Below are 21,305 nucleotides of genomic sequence, written 5' to 3' on the forward strand. Positions count from 1 at the left end.
CGCCAAGTATGTATTTTCATAATTGTCATTTATATAAAAGCTTGGTTCACTTCACCTTCTGCTATCTTAGCTGCAAATAATGACTTAATTTTGATGCAACAATTGATACTCTATGATAAAATTAATTCATCTGTATCAAAAGGAGCTTTAAAAAATGAGCGATCATTTGTGGTATTTAAGTGACAAATTAGCCATAATTTCTCTATTTGACGATGCTGTAGATCCGGAAGTAAAGAAAAAATGGTAAAAATTTGAAAAATCGGAACCCTATAAAAACTAAAGCCAGAAAATATGAATTTGACTACAAAAACTTACATGAATTTTTACACAAAGATGTAAGTGACTTCATTTCAACAGAATCGTTAACAATTTTAAAAGACTTTTGACTTGCCACATGAATTTTTAAGTGAAGAAGTCGACAAGTGGTCCAGCATCGATAGTTTTCAGGAATGTCAACAATTTGTTAGTAAATTGGCTGTTGTCAATGATGTCGCGGAACGTGGTGTAGCGCTAATTGAAGATTACAATCAATGCCTTACTAAAGACGAAGAACAGCTCCAATATTTATTACTAGTTATTAGTGAGTATCGGAAAAAATTCCCTAATTGCAATAAAAGTACGTTAATTGAATGATTATTCCGTCTTTTAAAATTGTTAAAAATAATTATAGATGTACTAAAGTTTTATATTGTTTTCCTTATATAATTTAGATGATTTAATTACATAGAATGGTATTTTTTGTGCTATAAAATTTTTTATGAATGATACAGTCGATGCTCTCTGTATTGGACCTCTCTGTATTTTAACCGCTCTCTGTGTTTGACCACATTTTTCCTCTGTATTTGACGAATTTACACAGCTCTTATGGACGAGTCAAGTACAGAGAATGGTCCTGGACGGGCGAATCAAATACAGAGAGCGTTGACTGTAATTTGATTTTGTTTCTTATTGAATGTGTACTATATCATTGATGATTAATTTCTGCTAAGCATTCGTATTAAGCGACGCAATTATTGAGAAAATGAGAGAGTAATCTCATGAGAAGTAGTACTGTGGATTGATGTCGAAAAATGAAACAAGGGGAGTAAGGGGAGGTTGTTAATCAAAGCGGATTCTCGTAGATAAATTTGTATTAAATAAAAAGTAAATAATTTTCAATGAGAAAACAACATGATTGTTATTTTTTAAACTATCAAAACACAGTGAAAATGCAATTTTCTGCAGAAAATAGCTTTTCAATGCCAATAAATAAAAATATATTATGATTTTTTCAAATTTTTCATAATTCTGTTGATAAAATAAAAATTATTATCTATAAAAAGATCAAAATTTTCAATGGGCTCAAAAATTAAATTTACAGCGAAAAAAACCAGAATTTTATTTTGACATCAACTTTAACTTTGAATAACTTTCAAAGGAGTGAATTTAGCTAAAAATGTTAAGAGACATTTTTTGTAGGAAATTAAATTCCCTTCAAGAATCTCTATTGAATTTTTTCCGGATACTAATTTTTAAGTGAATTACAAAATTCCAAAGTTAAACAATAAAATTCTGAAATCTTATCAATTTTCAAGGCGTGTTTATAAGAAAACGGTTCATCTGACGAAAAATTTCAATCAGTCTTTTTTTGTAGACAATTAAATTTGCTTCAAAAAACATCTAAGTTTATTTCATTTACCTCGATGGTTTAGGAGTTATGAGACAAAAAACCCGTTCCGGAAAAAAAAATTAAAAGTTGCGATGATAGACCTCTTAATATAAATATTAAGGGCTCAAATTCTCACAACATTTTTTTTGTCATCTCAAATAATATTTTCGATATACAAAAAAAAAAATAGTTAATTTTTTTTGGCCCAGTCTAATATATATATATATATATATATATATATATATATATATATATATATATATATATATATATATATATATATGTACATATATATATATATATATATATTAGGTGTTTCAAAAAAAAAAAAAAATTTTTTTTTTTTAATGGTGTTGAAAAGTTGAAAGTACATTTAAAAACAAAAACTTTTGGCGTCTATTAGAGCCCTTAATATTAATATTAAGGTTTGCCTCAATTCATTTGTAATTTTTCTATTTAAATAACACGAGAAAACTTTTTTTTTATTTTTGAATTTTAATTACTTCGGAATGGCTTGTTTACGCAATATCTAAGAGAAAGGTCTTATAGGAAATTTCACGCTCTACAAAAAATGTCTAAAGGTCAAAGTTCCTCAGATCAACCGTTTCAAAGAAATTTGCAATCAAAAATAACACCAATCAAAAATTTCAAATATTTTCCAATAAAATTGCAAAAAAAAATCATACTTTATATTGATATTGTTTTTTTATTGTAAAATCAATTGAAATTTGTTAATTTGAGATTTTAATTTTTTTTTTGCTTATTTACTCCATACGTAACTCACAAAAAGTACAACCCAGTGAACACATGACGTTCATCTGACGTCAGTCGAATGCCATAAGAATGTCACAAGATTTTGACATAAGTTTGACGTAAAACTGACTTTCCCTATGATCTTGTTATGATATCACAACCTGTGATGTCATTTTTACATCATTCTGATATAAAAAATGTTATGTCGTATTAAAGTCATTATTGTACGTCATAATGACGTAACTTTACCATCATACTATTACGTCACTGGTAAGTCACGGTTTTACGTAATACTGATGTAATTTTCACGTCATACATTTACGTCACTGGTAAGTCACGATTCTTCGTAATCCTGATGTGAGTTTTAAGTCCCTATTTTACATCAGTTAAAAGTCACAGTTGTACGTAATATTGACATAAGTTTAAAGTCATCTTTTTACATCACTGAAAAGTTCTGATTGTACCTAATACTGATGTAACTCTGAACTCTTTTTCTTACATTAGTGAAAAGTCACGATCTTTTCAATTCTTTTGCCATACTTGTTTTTATCAGGATGCGTCAATGTTAAGTTACGGTTTGACATGATATTGATGTAACTTTGGAGCAATGGTTTTCCATCATAGATTCGTTGGAATTAAGCAGTAAAAAATTCATTCAAAAAAAGTATAGGGGAAGAGGGAGGACAAAATGGAATTTATCTAAAGAAATATTAAGTTTTTGGGGACCCAAATATTGTAAATCGTCTTCATTTTAATTCTGTTTAAGATAAATAGCACTAATTTTAAACTGCCGTTTAGAAAAAGATTTTTTATTTTTGAAGGCGAAACGGGGTACTCCTTAAAAAAAGTCAAAAATAATTTTTTTACAAAATAAGTATCAGCTTTGACAAAGTCAAATTTTTGCGAGCAATTTTGCTACAAAAACTCACTTTTGACCTAATGAGTATGAGAGTGAAATAAGGCAAATTTTTTGTGAAACTTATTGTATTTTTTAGTAATTATTGTATCTATAATAGAAAATGAAAAATTTAATAGTGAAAAAAAACCGTGATCATTTAGAAGTTGGAATAAATTATTTTCTATGCATGCTACCCACAAAGAAGTCTGAATTTTTCCCGATTTTTGACCTGCTGTATCTCAGTGAAAAATGATCGTATTGCAAATCTAAAAAGATGCATTTTAAGGCTTTAAAACTCCATGATTATAGTTTATAGATTTTCTAACAAAAAATTTTAGCTAAAAATGGGATGAAGGAGAACTTTTTCAAAATTTTTGATTTTTTTTTTTCGTCTCAGAGGCTTATAAAAATTTTTTCGATTCATGACTTGACAGGTCCTCATAGAAAATTCATTCCAGCTTCCGAAAATGTCTTCTAATTTGCTGTGCGACCATTGGTAGCTGAAATATTAATAGTTGAAGACAAATGGGCTTTTGCAAAAGTATTGCTTTCATGAAAGTAATATAATTCTCTTTAATTATGTTTTATGAATTTTCTTGAATTTAGGAAAATTTTGTCAACTTTAAGTGGCATTTTGCGTTTAATTGGACAATCTAAACATTTTTGTTTTCAACTTTCAGAATTTATGACGTTAATATGACATCGTTATGACGTTCTTATGACCAATGAAATATTAATTCATGAAAATTCTGAAAATTTATAAAATTTAGAAAAAATTCATCAATTTCTATGCAATCTCATCATAAATCTTAATAAAACTTGAGGAAAACGTATAAACTTAATCCTTTCCAACTTTTAAATTCATATAGATTTAAATAAACGTTTTTAATATCAATCGTGATGCAGACAAGTGAGCAGCATTCAAGACTCCAAACTCAATGGACCCGAGTTCAAGCCCAGCACACGCCAGGATTTTTCAACTCCAAATCTTCTTCCTCAGCATGTAATCAGTCTTGAAATTATTATTCGAACCCAAAACCGCATAATTAAATTTTACTTTTTTTTCAAAAAATTTTCTTCCGCGTAATTAATTTTGACATCAGTTATATATCATAAGGACGTCATAAATACGTCACATAAACGTCATAAATGTCATGCAAGCGTCACACTTACATCATAGGTACGTCATACGTATTACGTAAGAATCTTACGTCAGGAAGTGGGAAATTATGAGTCATATGTGACTCATATATGACTTACATCTTACGTAAATCATGACGTAGTATGACGTCATTCTGACGTCAGTTTGACATAATTGTGTTCACTGGGAAATACATAAACATAAAGGTTAAAATTATTAAACAAATGATTTTTGGGTCTCTTTTATAACAAATAAATTTTATATTTCATAAAGTTTATAAATTTTTGTAAGATGTATTTTATTAAAAATGTTAAAAAAATTATAAATATATTAAATCAATTCAATCAACTATAAAATTTGATTAATTTTTTTCATTTAAAAAATATTGAATGAGCTTTATTCAGCTCCGTTGATTAAAGTAGTATATTCGTTTGATTTGAGTAATGTAGTTAGTAAGCTCTGGGTTGGTAAGCTTGGTCGTTCAGTACTAATTTCTCTTTGTTGCTCTGCTTTCAATGCTTTGTTCTATCTTCTCGTCATTGTCTTTCTTTATTGATACTGATTGTTATTTAAATTCGTTATATTATTAATTTAATTTGCTTATAATTAAAATATATAAGTTATAAATTTTATTATCACAATGGTGAAAACAGTGTACTTGATTGGTGATGTATTAAGTGAATTTGGTGGAATAAAATTACCTTCATTGAAAGAGGTTATGTCACTTTTATTTTATTATCTCAAAACGAAAAATTTTTCAGTGAAAGAAAGCATATCAACCACTGTCGACAAAGTTTTCGAAATTTAGTGTGTGGCACAAATCCCGACAAGAGAGAAAAGATCTGCTTTTTTAAAACTAACCTCAAATCACAATCGATGGAGGAACTAACAAAAAAACTGTAAGAGGAAAAAGTCAAAATCTCAAAAAAAAAAATGAATCCCTTTTTCGGGACGAATTAAATAAACTATTTGATATAGCTCATGCTGATGTGCTAAATTTACTGGATAAAGAAAAAAGTTTATTTTATTTGGAACAAAAATCTTCCAGTCGACTTGGTTGTATTTCATATAATTCTCAACCAATTCCAGAAGATGTTGAAGATATGGATGTTGATGTAAGCGATGAAAATAATAACTACAGTAAGAGTGATAACAATAATGAAGAGAACATTGATATCAATTATCATAACAATAATGATAGTGGTACATTTGATGTCGGAGAGTTCGGTAATGACAATGTTGACTATTCTTGTACAGTTGAGACTGATAATGTTGTTAATCATGAAATATCAAGCCAAACATCTAAGTTATCCCAGAAATCTTTGGAAAGTAATACTTCTCGTATAATCTCTGATTATAAAGATGAAATTCCAAAACAACAAGTTCCTAAAATTGATCTAATGACACCAGAACTTGCTGCGGCTTTGGATAGAGCTAATATGAGTAGTAGGTCGGCGACTTACATTTTTGCTGTTTTATTATCTAGCCTAAATATTGATTGTGCAAGCGTAAACTTCAGTCATTTGACTATTCACCGAGCACAGGAAAAATTTCGCAAAGAAGCGACGTTAAATCTGAAAATTAATTTGGAAACTGATTATTATGTGCTACATTTTGATGGAAAACTGTTGTCAGATATTACAGGTATAGAACAAGTTGACCGGCTTCCTATTATTTTATCATCATCAGGTAAATTTCAACTGTTAGGAGTCCCCTAACTAGAATCTGGAACTGGACAAAATAAAGCTTCAGCTATTATTACAACAGTAAAACAATGGAATATTAATACTGATAACATCAAAGCATTGTGTTCTGATACTACAGCGTCAATTACGCTGTAGTATTTTGGAAGTTATAACACCAATCAAAGATGAAATTTTGAAATTCGTTAATAATCAAAATGAAGTAAAATTTTTTAATTCAGCGCTAAAGAATTATCAACTGATGTTAAAGTGAAACATAAAAATTTATTAATTTCCGTATAATCATCCATTTTACACTTAATAATTAACCCCGTTGTAAATAAAAATATTGGAAATCAATTTCACATGATTATTACACTCTTAATCATCATTAACGATTACAATTGCATTTGTAAAATATTTTGTAACTTTTACTTCACATCAGTTGATAATAATTAATGTTCTTAAAATCATAAATTTAAGAGCGTGAGAGAATTTTCTTGTACAGTTGTTTTGCAGATGTTTTGAAAGTTATAAAAATTTTGTATTTAACAAACTTTTTATTTTACCGTACGTCTGTTAGTTATTTGTCTCGTTTTCGAACATCTTACCCGCCTTGAGAAAGTTATTGATTTATTAGATTCATTGGCTTTATTATCATTTGGTAGTAAAATAGCTAGTCTTCTGACGTTGCGGTCGATCACTCCACGGGAAGTTTTGATGGTTACTGTTCGGATGATTCCATCTGACCCTGGATGCGTTCGGATAACTTGGCCAAGCGGCCAAAGGAGTGGCCGTGTATTATCTTCTTTGATTATGACAACAGTACCCTCTTTGATTTCATGAGAGCCCCTTTGCCATTTGTGTCGCATATTTAGTCCATTGATATATTCTTTATGCCACCGGTTCCAGAAGGCTTGTTTTAGTTTTTGAATCAGTTGCCATGAAGATAATCTATTAGACGGTACATCAGACCAATTCCAATCAGGTATACTGGTTAATGAATCGCCAATTAAAAAATGCCCTGACGTGATAGCTATTGGATCGTTTGGATCTCATGAACTGACGGTTAATGGTCTTGAATTAAGGATGGCTTCGATCTCTATTACGAGTGTATTTAATTCTTCAAACGTAACTAGAGTATCGCCTACAATTTTGACCAGATAATTTTTAAAAGATTTTACAGCTGCTTTCCACAATCCACCAAAATTGGAAGACCGTGCAGATATAAATTTCCATTTTATACCTTCATTTGCTAGGTACCGTTGTACCTTTTCTTGATGTTTTTCAGAATTTAGCTGCTGATAAATTTCTTTCAATTGATTATTGGCACCAACGAAGTTGGTACCATTATCGGAATGTATGCTGTGACGGTTGAATCGGACCACATTATGACATTAGATGATTGAATTGGTAATACTTCTCTGATTGTTTCATAAAGATTAGCGAGCATTAGAGCTGCACACAACTCTAATCTTGCTAGTGTTTGTGTTTGTAGTGGCGCAACCTTGGTTTTAGCGCATAGAAGATTTACCTGTATTTCACCTGAAGTAGTAATTCTTCTCAGGTATATAAATGTCCCGTAAGCCTTCTCACTGGCATCTGCAAATCCATGCAATTGAATATCACAGGTATCTACCAGTACAAGTGATCGCTTATAGCTTATTTCTGGAATCTGATTGAACTCCGTAGTAAATGCATTTTGAATATCCTGCGGTAATTCTTGATCCCAAGTAACTTCTTGATGCCAGCATTCTTGTAGAATCAGTCTAGCAGCCAGAATAAGTGGTCCTAATAATCCCAGAGGATCAAAGATTTTTGCAATTTCAGCTAAGATAACTCTCATGGTTACTTTAACTGGCAGTTTGTTTAATTTATAAATTAGCAAATCTGACTGTGTTTGCCAATATATGCCAAGAGTTTTAAGCATTGGATCTACTTCAATGTATAGATTTTTATTTATGTGTTCTTCTGGTAATCCGTCAAGCACCTTTGGTTCATTTGAAGCCCATTGTCTGATCTTAAATCCACCTCTTTGTAAGAGCTGTATCAAATCGTTTCTAATTTTTATTGCCTTGACAATTGATTTCATACCTGCAATCAAATCATCGACATAAAATCCTTCTTTGACGATCTCTGACGCTTCAGGAAAATCTTGTTTTTCGTCTTAAGCTACTTGTTCCAGTGTACGCACCGCTAAAAAAGTTGCTGATGTTGTACCAAATGAGTCGATGGTCAGTTGATAGTCTTTGATTGCTCCTGATTTATCCCTCCAGATAACTTTGAGATATTTTCGATTCTGTGGTCTCACCCACACGTACCGAAACATTTTTTCAATGTCACCAACTAGTATAATTGGATGCATTCTGAAACGAATCAAATGATTGAATAACGGTTTTTGTATGACTGCATGGTGAGGGAGGTAAAATCCTTCTTCACCTGCTGAATTGTATGATAGTTCCATATGTTCCAAGTCGAGGTACTCTTGCATAATGTTTTTCTCTTGTTTTTCCAACTCAGGATTCTTTTTGAATTTGTTTTCTAATGATTTAAATCGATTAAGAGCTCTTGTTCGAGTCTCTCCGAGTAGTGATTGCTTGGAGTTAAATGGAAGAGCCACGACATAACTTCCATCCTTGTTGCGAGTTGTATGGGTTTTACAATGATGTTCACATGCCTTTTCTTCTTCAGATAAATGTTTAAGTTTGGGTCCTTCTTCTATTGCCCATGTCTTAGTGAGTTGTTGAAGTGCTTGCATTGTAGTAATATGGCATGTAATATCCTTTTGTTTTGTTTTGATATTTTCGGACCTATTGTTTATTGATATTGCTCCACCGATGACTCAACCGAATTATGTGTTTTGTAAGAATAAATCTGGGCCCTCTGGTACTGACATATCTTTTTGTCCAGGAATGAATGATGATAAAGCTGGTCCAGCCCCAATGAGAAGGTCAATATTACCTGGTACGTATTTATCAATGTAATTATGAGGATGTTGTTTTGTGATTTCTGGAACAGTATAGAGTTCCAAATGTCTTTCAAATTTATTAAATCTTGACTGAATTGTTACTTTGAGTTTGAACAAAGTTGACGTTTGTATGTCACCGAGTCCACTAACAGCTATAGAATATTTTTGTTTCTGAAGTCCTAACGATTTTGCTAAATTTTCCGTGATTAAATTTGATGTAGCTGCGGTATCAAGTAACGTCCGACAGCGAATTGGTTGATTGTTTTTGTCTAGTATATTTATTAGTGCAGTAACCATTATTTCTTCAACTTTACTTCCATTTAGAAGAACGACGCTGTTGGTTTTCGGGCTCGATGACGCCAAGAGTCAATCCTCCTTCTCTTCATTCTATGTATCTGCTTTTTCCAAGTGTAGTATCGTATGATGCACTTTTCCACACTTGAAACAATTGCCTCTTAATTGTTTCTTAAGCAATTTAAGCAAAGATTAGCTTTTCTTGCTGCATTTATTCTTTGAGGTACTGTTAATTCAAGTAATTTTTCACATTTGTAAGTCGGATGTCCATCTTCTTCACAAATAGGACAGTTTTTAAATACTATTGTTGGGAGTACCTGTTTTGACTTCTGTTGATTTGCTTTATTTCCATTGTTATTGTTTGATTTGTTCGGTTTCACAGTGGGATTTGAGTTATTTTTCTGCGTATTTGTTTGAATCTTCATTGCTTCTTCCCGTAGAAAGGCAATTAGATCATCAAAATTTCGTTTTGTTTTACTTATTTTTCTTCGGTACCACTCTTGTTTAGTTGTATTATCTAATTTGAAAATTTTATGATATAACAAGGGGGTATTCCATTGATCTGTTGGTTCACCTAACACTTTCATACCACGCACATGCACTAAAGTTTCATTCACTAGCTGACGAATAGATTCACCTGAATTGTTTTGAATTTCTGGAATTGCAGCCAGCAATTCGAAATGTCTTGAAATTACCGCTTCTTCATTGTTGTATGTTGTTTCAAGAAGATCCCAAGCTTTTTTATAGTTGTCGTTTGTAGCTTCAAGGCCTGCGATAGTGTTTGATGCCTCACCAACTAGTGTATCTTGCAAATATGACATACGTGTACTGTCAGATATACCAACACGCTCATGTACATTTGACTTGAACCAATGAGAAAATGCTTTCCATTCTTCAAGTTTACCATCAAATTTGCGTAACTCACGTTTCGGCATTCTTGTCAGATTGTGGTCAAGAGTGTGATTGCTACTACTCTCTGAGATAGCAGGAGTCACCGATCTATCTCTGGTTGTCTCAGTAGTATTGTTCTGTAAAAGAGTTGCTGTCGCTAATACGTCCATATAATTCTCGGTTATCTCGGTTTCTATTACATCATGGTTTCGATCAGAATCACTTGCCATGAGTTCCGCCGTAATATCCGGGAGTGCACTGAAAACGGCTTTCAAATTTTCAATTCGCTGCTGCAGCTTGGCTTGATTCAGAGGAGAATCAGTAAATTATTCTATAAATGTTTGTATTCTTGTTATAGATGCTTTAATTTGACCTCGTCTAAATATTTGAGACATGTTTATTTGATTTTCACGCGGTATTGGACTCTGATTAAATAACAATTTATGCTTATTTTAATTTCACTTCACTACACTGTATACCACTTTAGGTTCGTTAAATCCGGCTTTGAGGACCATTAAAATGGGACTATGCTGCGATGACGTCACGGCGACTCGACATTCCCAGGCTATATGCAACCCGCATGGATGCCTGGTTTTTATGACCTAGTCTTGAGTATTCAAGCAATCCCTTTTTTAAGCGAACGTTTTGGAAAATAAGTTACTTAAAAGATTATGACAATAAAAAGAGTAATAAATAAAGATCTCCGGGTTTTTTCCAGCATTGTAAAGAGTATTTCCAAAACGTTCGGCATCTTATCCTAAGTGACCATAACAATTAACGTAGGTTTATTTTAACAAAGAAATTTTTTCTTAGCATGTCTAAACTAACTGGACAGTACTAAAAGTTTTTATAAGTTTTTCCTTGGGAATTTCCGGTAACTATAAATTCGTCTATACCCTAAAATTTATGATAAAAAATTTCCCATACTTAACAATAGAATTTAAAATAGAAAGGTTTACAATTTTTCTTAAGATTTTGTTGGAGATAGTAATACTCACACGTACACTACTCACACTACGCTAGCCGTCGATTCATCGCGCATGATAGTTACGCCGGTACATACACATGCATGCATGCATATCAGCCTATATGTCTTTTCCAACAATTCGTAACTAGTTGTCAAGACATACACCTCGTGTAATATACATAGATATAATTTATACTTTTGAATAAACGCTGCATATAATTTATACAACTCTTTTATTAATTATATCATTGAACCCTGCCTATCTCCCACAGGTTATGGGCCCAGTGTACGAGTAGATAAGAATTTAGTGATATAAAATAAAAGAAAGAGTTAAGTGAGTGAAAGCCGAAAACGAAAAAATAATTTTTGACCACGTGGCAAAAAACCTAACCTTAAAATGAACGCCGAGAGATTATCGAGGATCGAGTTGCTAAATAGCTCGAACTACGAGGTATGGCGAATTCGTATGAAAGCCGTGCTATTAAGACACGACAAGTGGGGCTACATCAGTGGTAATATCCCGGCACCAGATCCTGGATCTGGTGATCGTGCGGCGACGTCCGCACTGAACAAGTAGAAGGAGAACGACGAAAAAGCTTTGGCTGAAATTATCCTGTCGGTGGGCGAAGCTGAACTGAGAAGCATCTCGAATTGCACCACGTCGAAGGAAACCTGGGAGAAGCTCCAGTCGATTCATGCCTCAAAAGGTCCAGTGCGGAAGATTAAACTACTCACGGATATTATGCCATTCAAAATAGACGAAGGCGACGATTTCAGAGGACGCCTAGACAAATTTTCAAGTGCCGTAGATCAATTGGCGGGGACGAAGATTGATATTCCCAACGACATGCTGGTTGTGTTAATACTCAAAGGTCTGCCGCCAAGCTACGAGAACTTCAGGTGTGCCATGAGGTCCAAGGACGATCTGCCGAACACAGAGGTGCTCATCGGGAAAATTATGGACGAAAATAAAAGTCACGCCGTCAATACAGCGGTCGATAACAATGCTCTCTATGCTGGAAACCGGCAAGGCAGTAATCAACGTCGTAAAAACCCGAAGCAGAAAAAGAGGTACCCATGTCATATATGTGGTAGCCTTGAACATTGGGCATAAAAATGCCCGCAACGTATAAAAGGCACAGCGAAAAATATCAGCGCAAATTTTGAAAATTTGTACATAGAAGTCGCAATGACAGAAGAGGTTAACAACGTGACATCCACATCGAGATGGTGTTTGGACAGCGGCTGTATGACGCACCTGTTTGTGAACAAGGAGATGATGGAAGATCTTCAAAAGTGTACAGCAACGCTGAATATGGCCAACACCGCATCGACGACAGCGAAGGCAAAAGAGACAGCGTACCTTACAGCAGCAACAAAAAATGGTAATGTAAAAGTTAAAATTAATAATGCATTATTAGTAAAAGATCTCAGGACTAATTTACTTTCCGTGTCGAAAATCACACAAAACGACCGGGAGGTCCTATTTAGAAAAGATGGAGCTGTCATCAGAGACCTAGAAGGCAACGTCAAGATGATAGCAGACCGGGTTGGAGATATGTATTACCTGAGAGAAGCTGGAGAGCAGGTCAACGCAGCAACGGAGGAGTCGCACACGTTGGAAGCAAGCCTGTGGCATGCTAGACTAGGTCATTTGCACATAGACGCCGTAGTGGATTTGTCGAATGGTCACGCGACGGGTTTAAAGCCGGTAAAAGGAGGCGGACAGCCATGCGAAATCTGTCAACAAGGCAAGTTGACGACGAAACCTTTCAAACCAAGAACAGAAAAGAGCAAAAAGCTGCTCGAGATTGTACACACTGATTCGTGTCAGCCGTCGAGAACCAGGTCAGAAGGAGACAACCGATACTTCGTAACCTTTATCGACGATTATAGTGGCTGGTGTGTAATACACTTCCTGAAGAGAAAGGACGCGGTCTTTGAAGCTTTTAAAACGTACAAAAGCTTCGCAGAAAAACAAACAGGCATGAAAATTAAAGCCTTGCAATCAGACAACGGCAGAGAATATTGCAATAAGCAATTCGACGAATTTTTGCAACGTGAAGGCATACAGAGGCGACTCACAGTACCGTACACGCCACAACAAAATGGCGTAGCCGAGCGTATGAACAGAGCAATCGTCGACATGGCCAGATGTTTGTTGATTCAATCAGGACTGCCAGAGATGTACTGGGCAAAGGCGGTAAACACTGCGAACTACCTGAGGAACCGATGTCCGAGCAGAAGCTACGAAGGAAAAACTCCATACGAGTTATGGCATGGAGACAAGTCAGATTTAAGACACCTACGTGTATTTGGTGCAAAAGCATTTGTGCTCAAGAAAGGTCCAGGTCGAGGAAAACTCGACGAAAAATCTGTGGAAGGCAGACTCGTCGGTTATTCAGAAACCGCGAAAGCCTACAAAATACGACGAAGTGATACTGGAAGAATTGAATATACCAGGGACGTATCAATTATTGAGGAATCAGTATTTAGATCACTAAACGTTGAACAGATGGATCTTGAATATATGCATCCAGAAGAAGACGCCCCTGAGCCAGGGAGAGAGACCAGGAACGAGAGAGTCCACCAAGAGCCCGAGATAGGACCACCGAAACGTGCACCGAAAAGACCCGCAAAACAAAAGTCAGGGAAACCCGGAAGACCGAAGAAGCTGTACCGATACGTAAGCATGTCGAGTGTTGCTTCAAGCAATCCAGTCACGAAGAGGACGTAGATGAACCAATGGAGCAAGAAGCAGATGGACCCGACGACGTGTTTTACCAGGCGAGTGAGGAAAATCGAGGCGAAAAAAGACCGATCGATACATCACTAGTGCAAATCGACAAGCGAGCACGCAGTGAAATAGGTGGAAGTGGAGCTGGAATATCGACGAACGACGTCGAAGACCTGGAAGACGACGATGAACCGATAGAGGTTAAATTCATCGAAGAAATAGCTCATATGGCAGATATTGAGCTAGAAGAAGCAACGAAAGGCGATAACGCACACGAGTGGAAGTGTACAATCGTTGATGAGGTGCGTTCACACCTCCAACATGGAACCTGGGAGCTGGTAAAACGACCAGAGCGAGGGAGAGTCATCGGCTCAAAAGTAATCCTGAAAAATAAAATAAACGCAGAAGGAGAAATCGAGCGTAGAAAGGCGCGAATAGTAGCCAGGGGCTTTACACAAAGACCTGGATTCGACTTCGACGAAACGTTTGCTCCAGTGGCAAGACTGGACACCATCAGATTACTAGCAGCATTGTCGACGGAGATGGGGACAAAATTACATCAAATGGATGTAATAACGGCGTACTTACACGGAGTAATCGACGAGGAGCTATACATCGAAGCTCCGACGACGTTGAAAGAGACTCTGGAGTCCATTGTACGAAACGAGAGAAGAGATTCACCATTACTTCCGATGGCAACGAAGATGCTTGAGAACTTCGCAAAAGGTGAGCAAGTTTGCAGATTGCGCAAAGCAATATATGGACTGAAACAATCTGGAAAAAAGTGGTACGAACGCTTGAAAGCCACACTCCAGAAGTTGGGATTGGAGCCAACAATATCAGATCCATGTCTGTTCCAATACAGACAAGACGGAAAAATAATATTAGTCGCTGTGTATGTAGACGACATCCTGGCTACGTCGAACGACGAGAAATGGATCATAGATCTAAAACGAGGTCTTAATAAAGAGTTCGGAATCAAGGACCTCGAAGAGGCTAAATACTGCCTAGGCATTGAAATTAAACAAGAGCCAGGCAGGGTAAGCTTGAGCCAAGGAAAGTACGTCGAGGATTTACTGAAGAAATTCAACATGGTGAATTGTAATCCTCAGAGCACGCCAGCGAGCCCAACGTCAAAGTTGAGAGCCGCAAAAGACGCCGAGAAGCAGACGACGAATCCGCAGTACCGAGAGCTAGTCGAATCGCTCAAGTGTCTATCAATAGCGACGAGACCAGATATTGCGCACAGTGTAAGCGTGCTGAGTCAGTTCAATGAGTATCCGAATGAAGAGCATTGGGGAGCTGCGAAGAAGGTACTAAGATACCTGAAAGGAACGTCGAAATTGGGACTTGTATATCGACAACCGATTGGAAAAATCGTAGGGTATACCGACGCCGACTGGGGTAATGACCCCACCGATTCAAAGTCGTACACAGGGTACGCATTCATCCTGGGAGGAGCTGCAATTAGCTGGAAATCCAGGAAACAAAGGACAGTGGCACTGTCGACGACGGAGACTGAGTACCAGGCCCTTACAGAAGCCACTAAAGAGTCAATGTATCTGAGAGGGCTCATCTACGAGTTGGGGATCCCACAATTCTCAGATGGAGACATTTATTGCGATAATCAGGGTGCAATTAAATTGACAACGGCGACGAAGTTCCACGACCGGACCAAACACGTCAGAATCAAGTTCAACTTCGTCAGAGAAGCAGTCCAGAACCAGACGATAAAGCTGGCGCACATGCCAACAGAAGAGATGATCGCCGACATATTCACGAAGCCACTAACCAGGGAGAGATACACTGATATCACGAAAGCACTGGGAGTGAGTGAGACGGAGTAATACAGCACACATGCTCAATTGCTCATATTAAGGGAGAGTGTTAGAGATAGTAATACTCACACGTACACTACTCACACTACGCTAGCCGTCGATTCATCGAGCATGCTAGTTGCGCCGGTACACACACATGCATGCATGCATATCGGCCTATATGTCTTCTCCAACAATTCGTAACTAGTTGTCAAGACATACACCTCGTGTAATATACATAGATATAATTTCTACTTTTAAATAAACGTTGCATATAATTTATACAACTCTTTTATTAATTATATCATTGAACCCTGCCTATCTCCCACAGATTCTTATTTTTCTTACTGATACTATTACAAATAAAATACATATATTTTAAATCTTACTGGGTTTTTCCCGCTATCATTTATTGCAGCCATCTTTTTTATATGTAATTCTATATAAATATATAGAGAGCGTTGTGATCAATCCTTTTGGATTCACAACACCTTCCCCCTTATACGAAAAAAACATATAAATATATTTTTTTTTCTTTTTACAATACTCGGTTAAATAAGTCTTTCTTAATTTAAATATACATATTTAGAGCTTAATCTACTTCATTGTCGATTCGAATACAGGCAGGTTTAAGCTTATTACTATGAATGATTTTGGTTTTATTTCCCCCTAAGGAGATTTCGACGTTTTCCTTGTTCAGTATTCGTATAACTTTATAGGCTCCAGTCCAATACGGTTCAAATTTATTAAGTCGCGGTTCTTTTAATAGATATACATCTTCATTAACTCGATAGTTATAAGGTTTAGTGTAACGGTCGTAATATTGCTTTGATATTTCTTTAGCTTGATTAAGATTATCAGCGGCTGTTGCTCTAGAAAGAGTGAGTCGAGTGAACAAATTATCAAAATACTGAAGAAAAGTGGGACTTATATCTTCAGTTGAGAACTCGGTGGGGATGCGCGCTTTGGTTCCATATATTAACTCGTGAAGGGAAAATCCGGTACTGTGATGTATCTGGGCATTATAAGAAAATATTTCGAATCTGATCCAATCGTCCCAGTTTCTCTCTTTACAATAATGTTTCAAATACCCTAATATATACCTTAATATAATACCTTCAAATAAAATACCCTAATATATACCCTAATATAATACCTTCAAACATCCTAGTCTCATTTATGCACCCCGTAGTACCTCCTTGGATTGGTATCAACCCGGGTATGGGTGATGAGGGACCGTTCACTTCCAAGGTAGCCACTACGCTGGTATCCATATCTTCAATACTACTAGGCTTACAAATCCTTTCGTCATACCCCGCAGCACCTCCTTGGATCGGTATCACCTCCTTGGATCGGTATCATATCGGTGATAGTGAATTTTAATAAAAATTCAATTAAAAAAAAAAATTAGGAAAACGGTTGACCCTGAAGGCCATCCCTGCAACTTCCCGCTAATTCCATACGTAAGCGCTTAAAATTGCACCAATGACGTTTTTGAGCTCTTCGAGCTCAAAAATACAATTTATGGGTTATTTTGAGCTCTCCGAGCTCAAAGAGATTGCTTTCCTATGCTTTAAAGCTCTTCGAGCTCAAAAGTCTGATATGGATTTGATGACACTATTTTTTGAATTTTTAAACCGCAATAACTTTCGAATAAATAAACCGATTTTCACGCGGTTGGTAGCATTCGACGCAGTTTTTCAAGCCCCACGAAGAATCTTAAATTTTGAATTGATCGCGCTAGAAATTTTAGAGTTATTTCGAAAAAACACTTTTTTCCGTTTTCTTTCGTTCACGATATCTCTCGAACGAATCAACCGATTTTGACCGGACTGGTGGCGATCGACGTGGTTTGTTAAGGTTAAGATCTGATTAGTTTTTGGAATTGAACCATCAAGCCGTATAAAAGTAATTCCAAAAAAACTACATTTGAAAAAAATTTTTTTTTTCAGTTTTTTTAAGATTTCTCAAAATCTATTGATCTGAATCGGTCTAAATAGTATTCAAAATCTAAGTTTGGTCAAGCCGTTTCGAATGGCACTAACCACGATGAAATCGGTCAAGCCGTTCAAAAGTTATAAGCGGTTCACATACTTTCACACACACACACACACACACACACACACACACACACACACACACACACACACACACACACACACACACACACACACACACACACACACACACACACATACATACAGACACCGTGACAACCTCGCAGGGATACAGGGAAGCTTCCTGTGACCTTCAAACGTCGAGATCTGATGAAAACTCGGTTTTTGCAAAACGGGGTGAAAACAATAACTTCCCGATTTTTGAAAATCTTCGATTTTCGTAGCGGGAAGTTAAAAAATTTTTATTCAAATTTTTTTTCGTATAAGGGGGAAGGTGTTGTGAATCCGAAAGATTGATCACAACGCTCTCTGTATATTAATATAGAATTACGTATAAAAATATATGTATTTTATTTTTAATAGTATCAGTAAGAAAATAAGAATCTTTAAAATATTGTAAACCTTTCTATTTTAAATTCTATTGTTAAGTATGCGGGTTGCATATAACCCGGGAATGTCGAGTCGCCGTGTCGTCATCGCAGCATAGTCCCATTTTTGCCAACTCGAGAAGGGATGCTGGCTGAGGACGGGAGTTGCAGAGGCGCACGCAACTACCCTCACTACCCTCTGGGTTTCTCCCACTCCAAAGGTACGAACATCTCAACCAAGGAATAAGAAGACACTTATCAAAAAGCAAGACTTTAGTACGCCACGCGAATATTTTCTTTTTCGAAATTATTGTCGGTACTTTTTATTTTGTAACTTATTGAATAATAAATAATAGATTTGCGCGCAAGGCAAATCTAAATTAAACTAAAATAATCTGAGTGTTTTAAATTTATTATATATATATTATTTAATTTAACTTATTTGAATTTAAACCTACTCTCCCGCCTTAATCTATTTACTGCGAGTTGAACGCCCTACCGCGTTCCAACGGGCGAATTAAAAAAACTCAATAAATTTACCACGAAGGCTAGATAGATACTAGATAGATACTAAATTTTTAATATTGATTCACTTACGAATGAAACATAAATCGGTGAATAATAACGGTTTTTTTTTTATAGATGTTCTTTAAGCTGTGTAAATATATTAACTGATGAGAAGCATCAACACTATCAAGGTATTATTCGATGCCAGTCTTGTCGTGTTTTGAGACGCCAACTACAAAATCGTCAAAATAAATCTACTAAGGACTTGAAATTGCAATGTAATAATTTGAAACAGCAATTGAAATTGCAGAAGCGAAAATCCGCACGCCTGCAGCGAAAGGTTGTATTTGTACAAAATTATTGATCGTAGTATTTTAATAATGTTTCTATTTTTTTCATTGCTTCTTATGTAAAGAACATAGAGTTATCTCAATTGATAGATGAGCAAAAGTTGAAATGCGCTGCTGTTGAAACTGAAGTAATTGAAAAAGCGATAGCTGATTTACCTGAAGTTCAACAAAAAGCAGTACGAGCTTGTTTTGATTATGCTAAATTAAAAAACTCCAAGCTAAGAAGATATGATGTCGAATGGGTGTATGAATGTCTACTAATGCGAATCAAAAACTCCGCGTTGTATGATCGTCTGAGAGAAAGACAAATTTTACCGCTTCCATGTAAGGATACATTGAATTCTTACATTCAAAAATTAGATAGCGCGTTTGGTTTCCCGAAAGCTATTTTTGAGACACTTGCGTACAGAGCTTCACGTATGGAAACTTATTCTAAAAGGGGTATCATTGTCCAAATTTTGATCACGCTTCTGCAGTAAAATTAACATTTTATAATTAGCAGTAGTTACTAACAATATGAAATAGTCGATTATACTAATTTTCAATGGCTTTATTTATGTTTATTAGGGTGTGCAAAAAGTTTTTTGAGCATCATAAAGAATCTCTAAGTTTCAATTGGTCAAACTAGAAATTTCGGAGTAACTCCGAAAAATAACTTTTTTCGGTTTTCTTTCGTCAACGATAACTCACGAACGAATCAACCGATTTTGACTGGAGTGGCGGCAATCGACGTGGTTTTCTAATGTTAAGAGGTGATTAGTTTTTGAAATTGATCGGTAAAGCCGTTTAAAAGTCATTTCAAAAAAACCACTTTCGAAAGATTGAATTTATCGAAAAATAAGAAACCTTTTTTAATCAGCGTTCAATTTCCTATAAAAATATTAGTTGTTTGTTCGGCAAAGTTGGTTCAATCAAGAGAAATGAAAATCCAAACTTTCTGGAATTTTTTTTTCCGTATGAATTAAACGAAAAATCGAAAAATTCAGTTCGCGACCTATAAATATTGATATTAAGAGCTCAAATTTTAACTGAATTTTAAATTGTGGTATCTTCTAACGAAATTTCAAAAACTTTTTGAAAAAAAAAATTAGTTGATTTTTTTTGCACACCCTAATCTTTAGAGAACCAACAGTTTCGTAATTGGCTTTAAGTTTATGCTTATTTATTTATTTTTTTTTATCTTGGAATTTCTCAAGTAGTTTGTCTCTACTAGCTTTTTTTATGCTAAATAATTTTTTTCATTTATTGTTATTATTTTAATATTGTTATTACGTTTTTTCATTAGGTACACTTCTTATTGATGAAGTAGCCTTGAGTGAAGGGGTGAAATTAAATTCGCGAACGATGAAATTTGATGGTTTTGTCGACTTAGGAGATCATACACCACAAAAGTACTTAAATACAAGAGCTGACCATGCTCTTGTATTCATGTTTCAGCCGTTTCAAGGCGACTGGGTACAAGTCGTTGGAAGCTTTTTAAGTAAGAATTCTGTTACCAGTGATATTTTACATAAGCTAATAACAGAATGCATACTGCTGCTTGAAAAAGCTGGTCTTCAAGTTGACTGTGTGACTACTGATGCTGCACAATGGAATAGAGGTGCCTGGAAAATATTTGGAATAGATGACCAAAAATTCAGTTGTGAGCATCCTTACGATGCTAATAGAAGGTTATGGTTTGCATCCGACTTCTGCCATTTGTTGAAAAATTTTAGAAATGGAATAATTAAACTTCCGTGTTTTTGGGTAATTCAAAAATTTTAAAATGATATAGATATGTACTAATATAAAATACTTTTCAGACTCCTGATGGTATTGTTAAAATGCTCCATTGGGAAGTACTCCTGAAGCTTGAAGCGTATGGAAAAATGAATATGAAAATAGGTTTCAAATTATCTCCAAGTCATTTGAAACCGGAGGGATTTCAAAAAATGAATGTGTTACTTGCAACGCAGGTATTTTGGAAATTATTATGTTGAACTAGGGTAAATGCACCAATTATTGACCGATTAAGGTTTTTTTTTTCTATACTAAGCTATAAAAAACTATTAACTTATTAAGGTAGTACTCCCTATACTAAATCACGTTGGAGAAAGAGAGACAGTGATAAATTTTGAATGTTTTTTATTAATAAATATTTTGATATTCTCGGAAATCATACTGATTG

The 21,305-nt window shown here is 35.1% G+C and overlaps 1 protein-coding gene and 1 long non-coding RNA gene across 2 annotated transcripts in view; one reads left to right on the forward strand and one right to left on the reverse strand.

Moving 5' to 3' along the window:
- Positions 1–21,305, reverse strand: part of LOC123266475 (protein escargot-like) — a 65,714-nt gene that overhangs the window by 27,141 nt on the left and 17,268 nt on the right. The gene's annotated exons all lie outside the window — the stretch shown is intronic.
- Positions 248–634, forward strand: LOC123266479. Its single transcript, XR_006509785.1, has 2 exons — positions 248–335; positions 408–634. It is a non-coding gene; the product is annotated as an uncharacterized LOC123266479 (long non-coding RNA).

Source organism: Cotesia glomerata, linkage group LG6, assembly GCF_020080835.1.
Source record: "Cotesia glomerata isolate CgM1 linkage group LG6, MPM_Cglom_v2.3, whole genome shotgun sequence".
In the NCBI taxonomy this organism is placed as follows: Eukaryota; Metazoa; Arthropoda; class Insecta; order Hymenoptera; family Braconidae; genus Cotesia; species Cotesia glomerata.